Below are 9,340 nucleotides of genomic sequence, written 5' to 3' on the forward strand. Positions count from 1 at the left end.
GCCGTGGACAGCGTGGGTGACCATGGAGAGAGTGTGCGACCACGGACAGTGCTGGCGACCTCAGAGAATGTGGGTGACCACGGAGAATGCAGGTGACCATGGCGACCATGGAAAGTGTGGGGCGACTCAGGAGAGTGGGTGACCATGGAGACTGGGGTAGCAGTGGGACAACATGCAGCTGGACCAGGCCAGCTGAACTGATCTGGGCCCGCTCAGCAGACTCTGCGTTAATACTGTAGCTGGTGGGACCAGCAGTTAGCGTAATGGCTATGTCGCTGGACTCCCATGTAGTTGACCGCGGTTCACGTCCCAGACCCAGTGGCTTAAAACTCACGCCGGGTGCGTGTGCATGCATGCCCAAGATCCTGAGAGGAGAATGGAGGAGAAGGGATTGCGGCGTGACCATCCCCCCGGGGGGTGATTTCTCGCTTTCTGTCTCTCTGTCTCTCTCCGTCTGTCTGGCGAGCGCACATACCCTATAGCAAAAAACTCTCAAAAAAAAAAAAAATACTGTAGCCGGGAGCAAGCAAGTTTGCGGGGTTGGCAGGGCTCCAGCAGGGCCGGCCTGTGGCCTGTGTTAAGGCGACTGGATCCCATGTGGCCACAGCATGGGACTCAGAACCCTGAGAAGCAGCGGGGTGCGTGTGCAGGTCGCTCTGTGAGCCCAGGAGGGAGAGACAGAGAAGAGATTATGACTTAAATTCCCGTGGGTGAAGTTCTGTGGCCTGCCCTTTTCCCCAGTGAGTGCAGGTGCCCTCCAGCAAATTAAAAACAGGAAAGAAGAGGAAAGAGGAAAGGGCCCTGGCAGTCTGGTTGGTTGGCAGAGACCTCGAGCAAACTGGAAGTGCCGGACTGGATACGTATTTCTTTTTTTCCCCTTACATTAATTTTAGTTCTTTATGAGAAACAGAGAAAGAGACAAGTACTCTCAACAGGGTCTCATGCGGTGATCCACCCAACGCACCCCTGCCACCTACCCGGCCAGCCGGGATCACAGGTACACACATGTGCTTGGTGTGTGCAGGTCAACCCAGAGCTGAATCTCCAGGCTGGCGGAGTGCTGCATGTCTGCTGCCCCGTGGCTGGCCCTGCACGGGAACTTTGTTATGTGGGTGATAACGCGAGCAGGGGCGTCGCCTCAGCCGGGCTGAGACGGGGCTGTCAGCATCTAGAAGTCTCTCTTGTGCCTCTTCTGAGTCACCCCGAAGTACCCCAACGCACCGGTGCCTCCACTTGCGTGGTAATAAGTGCCTTGCTTACCTTCATGGGCCTACCTCCTGCGACTGTGTCCTTGGGTGGCTTCCCCGGCTTCAGTCTCACGTACACAAAACTGAACGGCACCTGTCCTCGCCGCCCTCTGTCACTGAGCACTATGTGAGGTGTATTTCTGCTGGTAGACACAGTCGCAATTCATCAGTTTTTAGTGCATAATAGCGTTCTATTTTATGAAAGCTATTTATCTATTCACCGTTTCGGATATTTGGATTGTTTCCAGTTTCTGTTGTGATGTTTGCATGGGTATGAGTTTACATGTGAGGTTTGTGTGGCTGTGTTTATATACCCCACATGTGTGGATGTATAACTACAGGGGTTCACATGTTCACATGTGCAGAAGTTTAGACTTAAAGTTTTGATGTACAAATTTCTGGGTTTGAGTTTTTTTTTTTTTTTTTTTTTTTTTTTTTAAAACCTTTATTTAAAACTATTTAAAGAATGAACTATTTAAAAATAGTCATGTAATTGGGACCAGCAGATAGTGTAATGGTTATGTCGCTGGACTCCCACGTAGTTGACCGCGGTTCGTGTCCTGGACCCGGTGGCTTAAAACTCACTCTGGGCGCGTGTGCGTGCGTACCCAAAATCCTAAGAGGAGAATGGAGGAGAAGGGATTGCGTCATGGCCATCCCTCCTGAGGGGTGATTTCTCGCTCTCTGTCTCCCTGTCTCTCTCTGTCTCTCTGGTGAGCATGTGTGCCCTATAGCAAAAATCCCTCAAAAAAATGCAGTAATTTATAATTAGAATGAATCCTGCAAAAGAAGAGTCTTTCAGGCCTGCGACCTCTCTAAGCCTCTCCAGGAGGTCTGTGTCTACGCTGCTACCTCCACAGAGGTGCCAGGAGCCAGGTGAGGGGTGACCGTGAGTAATACCATTTGGAAACAGATGAAAATCAGGACCTTTCGGCTTGGAATGATGCAAGAAAAAAGCAGATGCCACCCGAGGCTCCGACGTCGCAATGGGGTTGGGGCCCTGCACGTGCTCAGCAAGCCGTGGGACGCGCCCCTCCCTGCGGCAGCAGCTGAAAATCTCTGCCAGACACCCGCTGCCACCCATGGGCAGCTTTTCTGATGATGAGCTCAGGCCCCGCCCCCAGCCCATTGTCCCTGCTGTTTTGGTCCTTGCCGCTGGCCCATAATTATCCCTGGCGCTCACACTCAGATGGAATTATCTTTGCCTCCTGTCCCCGCCAGTCCTTGCCCCCTCAGTCATCTGCTTTCAGCTGTCCCTCTGCAGTGCTCTCGACTGTCCCTTCCGGGTCCCTACACCTGGCTGAACGCCTCCACCCACCATCTTTCCCTCTCGTCAGAGTCCACAGGTAGATGCCCAGGGAGCCTCCTGAGGTGCCATCGCTGCTCGGCTGTGACTGGGACCTCCTGTCACTCACACCATCAAATTCTGATGACCTTCAATAGATGTTTGAGACCCTGCGACAACCAGCCCTAATTCACTGCTGTGTAAAGTGCTGTCACTGGCGTGGTGCTGTCACCTTGCTGTCCCTGAGTATCACAGACGACACAGAGCAAAGTGTACAGGAGGGCCTTGTCTGTGCGACTGTCCTCACTCCTCCCTCGCCTGGACCGCTTGCTGCTTTCCTCCTCACGTGTTGCGACACCTTCCCTCTGGGCACAGGCTCCTGCACGGAAATGCAGTTGTCTGAGGGGTGACCCTGAAGCTTAGAAGCTGACCATAGCCCGAGGAGGTGCTCCTTCAGAAAGCCGAGGCACGCAGAGCCGCACGTGAACTTGGCGTGTAGCCACCGACACGTACATCACTGAGGCTCCCGTGTAATTAAATGTCACCATTTCAGGTGAGCTTAATGATTAAGTTATTGAGAATGAGGCCACTGTCATGGTAGATCCCACACGGCCAACTATGTAGTTCGAGTCCGGGAGCCAGTGGCTTGAAAATCACACTGGGCATGTGTGTGCGTGCCCGAGATCCCGAGAGGAGGATGGAGGAGAAGAGGTTGCAGCGTGGCCATCCTCCCCCCGCCCCGGGGGTGATTTCTCACCCCCCCCCTCTCTGATGAATGCACCTGCCCTGAAGCAAATTAAAGCGAAAAAGTTACTGAGAATGTTGTTGTATAACTTAGGGAAACAGAAGAGTCCTGAGCTTAGCAACACAGAGAAGCAGAAAGAGACGGGATTCAGGGCCCAGTCCAGCACCCTTAATTGGGAAATTACGAACTGAGGCTCCAGGTGCTTTCCGGCATGTCGCCACTTGTTTGAACTCACAGCGCTGACCTCTGCTGTCTGAGCTGGGCTCATCCCAGCAGCCACAGAGGACTGAAGGTCTTTGTACTTACCGGCTTGCAGGGATGTGGCTGCGATTCCCAGCAAAATATTAACATCCGCGTCTATGTAAAGTCAAATGTTTGTGTCAAATCTAAAGAAACGAAAAAGGGACTTGATTGGAATTACATGGCATTAACAGTGAGTGCGGCATGGAAGATAAAGAAGGGACAGAAGATGCCAGCAACAATCCCAGTAAACGGTGGCTTCAGAACCCGGGACAGGCGCGTCTGGAGAGCGAGCCAAATGGCAAGCTCCAGAGCGATGGCCGAAGAGCCCTGTCTGGAGGGCGCGTCTCACGTTCTGAGGGCCATTCTGAGGGACGCTTGAGCGTGAGGTGAGACTTCTTGAAATCTGTACCATAACCTTGAGTGACAAGTGGGAATATCAAAGGTTTAGCATCTGTCCCAGTTTTTTCAAAGGAAACTGGACAGAAATAGCAAGGGTTTGAGGAAGTGGTAATTGGTGAAGAAGGTGCTGTTTTCTCTGTGACCCAGAAACAAAGGGTCAAAGTTTGTGCTGAGAAATGGCACCATTTCCGAGGTCCCCAAGTGCACGTCAGAATTATAAATACAGAGCCCTGGCTTCATCCCCCTGACATCCACGACACTGTCCACACCAGGGGCCAGGAAGTCTGTCCCTCGGTGCACACGTCCTGCAGGGCCGAACGCTGGGATGCGGAGGGCCAGACGGGCACTGCTGGCCGCTGGTCTGGCCGCTCCGGAGCCAGCTGAAAGGAGGTTTTCTGAAAACAGTTTCTGGCCTAAATGTGTGACCAGATTGCTTGCCCAGCTCAGCTTTGCCTTGGGAAGCTCCATGGGTGGCCAGGCGTGTGAAGACATTAGCAGCTATCAGCACTATGGGTCTGCAGGCCGAGGAGTTTGGGAAATCCGATCACCCAGGTTGCTTTGCTAGATAATTTTTAGAACTCTCAGTGGAAAATATTCAAAACCCTCAGAAGAGGGAAAGTTGTGCGATCTTCTCCGAATGTATCCTACCAGGCCCCTTCTTCCCCGTCCTGTTCCACAGAACAACCTGGAAAGGGTCTTTCTTTCAAAGGACTCTTGGCAATGTCAGCGAATCGAACCTTCTAGTGAGCATATTCAAAAAACTGCCATGCCACTGCTCAAATTGAGTCCCGAAGCGAAGAACCCCCAAGGTTCTTGCTGAGTGTGAGAGGCTCGCTGGGTGTGTCCCCGTCCAAGTGGCTGTCACTGTCTGCAGGCTGAGGATGGGAGGGTGACATGCACAGCTCTTCCTCACCATCCTGACAAACCTCCTTCTCCGAGGACCAGGATAGAGCACGGAAAGGAGGTGACAGCGGGACCCAGCAGGAAGCCAGCTGTACCTCAGAGGCCAACAGAAACCCCCACCCCCCCGAGAGGACAGAGCTGATGTGCTGAGGCCCGCATCCTTCCCTTCTGCATTTGTCTGAGGCAGAAACCTCGGGGCCTCAGGCCTCAAGCTGCAATAGTCCCCCTTTGCCCAAGATTTTGGAAAGTGCAGTCCAAAAACAGTATACGGAAAATTCCAGAAGTGAACATTTATGAGTTTTAAGCTGTGCACCGTTCTGACTACAAGGAGGAGCGCTCCCCCGTCCTACCCTGTCATCCCTCTGCTCAGCGAGTCCGCGCAGTACCCACTGCTACCCGACAGTCACTTGCTAACTGGCTCGGTTATCAGATGGGGAAACAGTACGTGTGGGGTCAGTCTTGTCTGCGGTTCAGGTACCCCTGGGGAGCTCGGAGTGTGGATAAGGCAGGAGCTACTGCATTCGGGCCGGCTTCAGGGACAGCAGATGGCATAGCAGCAACATCACTGAATTCCCACATGGCTGACTGTGGGCCGAGCCTGGGGCCTGGCTTGAAAATCATGCCAGGCACGTGTGTGTGCGTGCCCAAGATCCTGAGAGGAGGATGAAGGGGAAGGGATTGCGGCATGGCCATCCCCCCTGGGGGGTGATTTCTCACTTTCCCTCTCATAGTCTCGTCTCTCTCTTAAATGAGAGCATGTACCCTAAGGCAGAGACATCTAAAAATAATACTGGCTTCTTGGGGGCCAGCAGGTGGCATGGTGGTTAAGGTACTGGTGGCTTGCTTTCTCATTTTCTCTCTCTCTCTCTCTCTCTGGTAAGCACACATGCCCTATAGCAAATTAAAAAAAAAACACATAAATCATTCTTTAAAAAAAAAAAAATGACTGGCTTCTGTGCATCCTCTTCAGCTAAGGCCCCAAACCCACGGTAGGACTTTGTGTCTCTGTCTTGACACGTTTCTGTTAAAGGGTGGTGTGCGCTGGAAGAGGACATTTCAGCCCACGGCGGGGTGCTCTGAGTTCAGATGTGTGGTAGAGAGGGCTCCAGGGATGACGCACTTCATATGTAACATCCTTCCTGCTTCCGCCCTTGAATGTTGCCCAGTGCTGGCCCCTACACTGGTCTTTTCCTACAGCTTGAGCTCCCGCACAGAATGGTAGTTTCCATACCAAGGGGATGCATCCTGAGAGGGGTGACCAGGCATGAGGCTGCACCCCCAGAGACCAACACCCACTGGGGCAAGGGATGAAGATGCCCTGCTCCTCACTTTGGGAGTGGAGAGGCTTTGGAAAAGCATAGAGGACCAGGAATACTTGTGCTGCATGCAGACCGCCACGGACGCCCACAGGGAGACAAATGCTCTCCTATGGCTTGATTTCATCAGGGCAGAAAAATATCTCTGCTACAACTCAATTTTCATGAACTCTTTGTCTTCTGGGGCAAGAGAGGGGAGGGTAGAATGCGCAAAGGAGCCGAAGTGTCCTCTCATTCTGCTTCTAGTGAGACGGAGAGCCAGTGAGTGCAAACACTGGGTCACACCTCATGGGGAGCAGCAGGGAGGGGGTGAGACATGTGTGGCCCCATCTGCTTCCACCGCTGTCCACACGGTTCCCAGGAGGTTAGCACAGGGCAGGGAGCAGTCTTGGTGGAAGACATTGAAACGATGTCGCCACAGTCAGCAGAGAAGCTTCGGCTATTCCCTGGTGTAGGACCACCTGCACTCCCGACCCCCTGCCCCCATGTGATTTTTTATTTCTTTGAAAAATGTCAGTTAAAATTCACAGCCTTACTATAGTGAAAGAGATGCAAAAAATAGAAATGGCTTTCTTTTCAGACGCTGTCACCATCTCTCGCTTGCATATGGCTTCCAGTAAGAGGGTTTTTTTCCCCCTTCTATTTCACTGATGATTTGGCTGTGGGAGCTCAGAAAACTTGGGCTCCTGCCTATAACTAAGAATGTAAAGGCCGTACGCAGAAAATGTTGAAGTGTATAAAAATCTCCAATATATACTATTTTTGGGTAGCATATCAACATGAGATTTAGGATTCGAGTCGCTCGTATTTCTCTATCTAGATGTTACCAAAAAGCCACCACCTCCCCATGTAAAAATGTGTGGAAACGGCCAAGAGGCATTTTCAGCTCTTCCAGAACTTTGGTCCCTTTGTCCATTTCAACCAGCACGAGGACTTGAAGGGAGTCAGCTGCAGTTGCGAGACTGGAGAACAGCAAGTGTGTGTGTTTCCAGTAACTCCAAGATTTCCCCACGGAGAAGCTGCGTCGTACTGGGGTGGGGAGAATTCCTGAATTTTATCCTTGGCTATTCTTCCTAGAAACCCATTCCATCTAATCATTTTAAGTTCAAAACATCGAATAGCATTGTCTATGTAGAAACATACATGTTCTGGGGCCAGCAGGTAGTGTAGTGGTTAAGGTACTGGACTCTCATGTGGCCAACCTTGGTTCAAGGCCTGGGCCCAGTAGCTTGAAACTCATGCTGGATGTGTATGTATGTGTGCCCAGGATCCTGAGAGAAGAATGGAGGAGAAGGGGTTGTGGCATGGCCATTCCCCCAGGGGGATGATTTCTCACTGTCTCTCAGTCTCCCTGGTGAGCACATGCACCCCATAGCAAAAATCTCTCTCTAAAAACAAAAAACAAAAAAAAAAAAAAAAAGAAAGAAAGAAAAAGAAATACACATATTCTATTTACACATGTATATACATTCTATAATGACGGGAACTTTTTAGCATATCTGAAAGATACATGAATAACATAAAATATAATATGTATTATATGTAATAATCTAATTAAATCACATATACTATAATGAGACATGCATCTCTCTGATATGCCCAATGCTCCATTGTAGAAGAAGGTGTAGCCGTGTTATTTACCTGTGTTCAAATTTCTGCGGAAGGCCGGGTGTTAGTCAGCTGGGAGTAACATTTGGGAAAAGTAACAGGCCCTAACGATTGTGACGGTCTATGACGTGTTTCCTTCGTAGGCTACTTTCTCGGGTTAAAAAGCCTAGTTAGCACCGGTCTAGAAAGTAAGTTTGAATAGCATGGTTATAACTCAAAAAGACGCAGATAAACCACTGACATCTTGGCATTTCAGCAGCTGGAGGAAATGCCAGCACAGTCCCTAAATCGAGTCTCAGTGACAAAGCAAGATGGGCCTGGAGGAGTGACATGGCCAGAATTATCCCTGCCATTTCCACCAAATGTTTTGCAGCCGGCGCCTCCGGGAGGGGTTGGGCAGGAAGCGAGCCTTCCCTGACGTGGCTGGTCCCCATGTGAGCTCGCCACCATGGGGTCTCCAGGCTTTCACCTGCGGCCAGGCTCGGATCCCATCCCCCCAAGCAGTTAGTAAAGTAGTGGGGGTAGCCTGCCTCCCGACGCCCCGCGACGCGTGTGCTCGCCCCACTCTGTGCACGGCGGGGCTGTTTGGCCAGCAGTGAGGGGAGGGCGCCTGGGGATCAGGTTATAAGACTGCGGCTTCTGTCTCCGCTCCCCCTCCCCCCTCCCCCTCTCTCCCCCTTTCCATTTCGTGCATGGACCCTCTAGAACCTGGAGTGGTCTTCACCGCGGGGTGGGGTCGTGATGCCAGGCGCTGTTGTGGTGTGGGGTCTGGCTCCCTCCACGTGGCACCTACCTGGGCAGTGGCTCCGCGGTCCCCCCCACAGACTTCCTGCTGCAGGAGCCAGACGTGGGGAGGGCAGGGGCAGCGCTCAGGGTGCCCGTCTGTGGGCACCTGGTCAGCTCCACTCCACGTGCTGTTATTTTATTTATTTTTTTTTTCAGAGAGATTTTTGCTACAGGGGACGTGCACTAGCCAGAGAGACAGAGACCGAAAGTGAGAAATCACCCCCCAGGGAGCATGGCCATGTCGCAATCCCTTCTCTTCCAATCTCCTCTGGGGATTTTGGGCATGCACACACATATGCCTGGCATGTTTTAAGCCTCCAGTTCAGGACTCGAACCACAGCAATGATGTCCAGTGAGTAACCATTACACCATCTGCTGGTCCCGGAGTGCTATTTCACAGTGTCTGCTCCAGATGAGAGGTTCTCCTACGAATGTCAGAACTGGCGCACAGAAGGGACAGGGCATTGGCTGAAAGTCTTGTCCCCAGAGAGTGGCATAGGCGAGCTGTCCAGCCCACGCTCATCCCTCCTGCCTCCTGCCTCTGTGAGGGTAGTCGGGGTGAGACGGGACTTGCGGGAAGGGCTAGTCTGAGCTGACCCCACCCCCCCGGGTCATCCTGGGCCTCGGGTTAGATGCTGCGGAGACAACCAGCCTGGCAGTGGCATTGCGGGACAGAGCTAGATGGTCCCTATTGCTACTCAGTCCCATCCTTCTCAGGATCAAGGGCAGGCGAACCATTACAAATGTGTATTTTCTCAACAGGTGCACACACACACACACACACACACACACACACACACCCCAGGCA

This window comes from Tupaia chinensis, unplaced genomic scaffold (genome assembly GCF_000334495.1).
Source record: "Tupaia chinensis unplaced genomic scaffold, TupChi_1.0 Scaffold000045_1, whole genome shotgun sequence".
NCBI classification, from domain to species: Eukaryota; Metazoa; Chordata; class Mammalia; order Scandentia; family Tupaiidae; genus Tupaia; species Tupaia belangeri.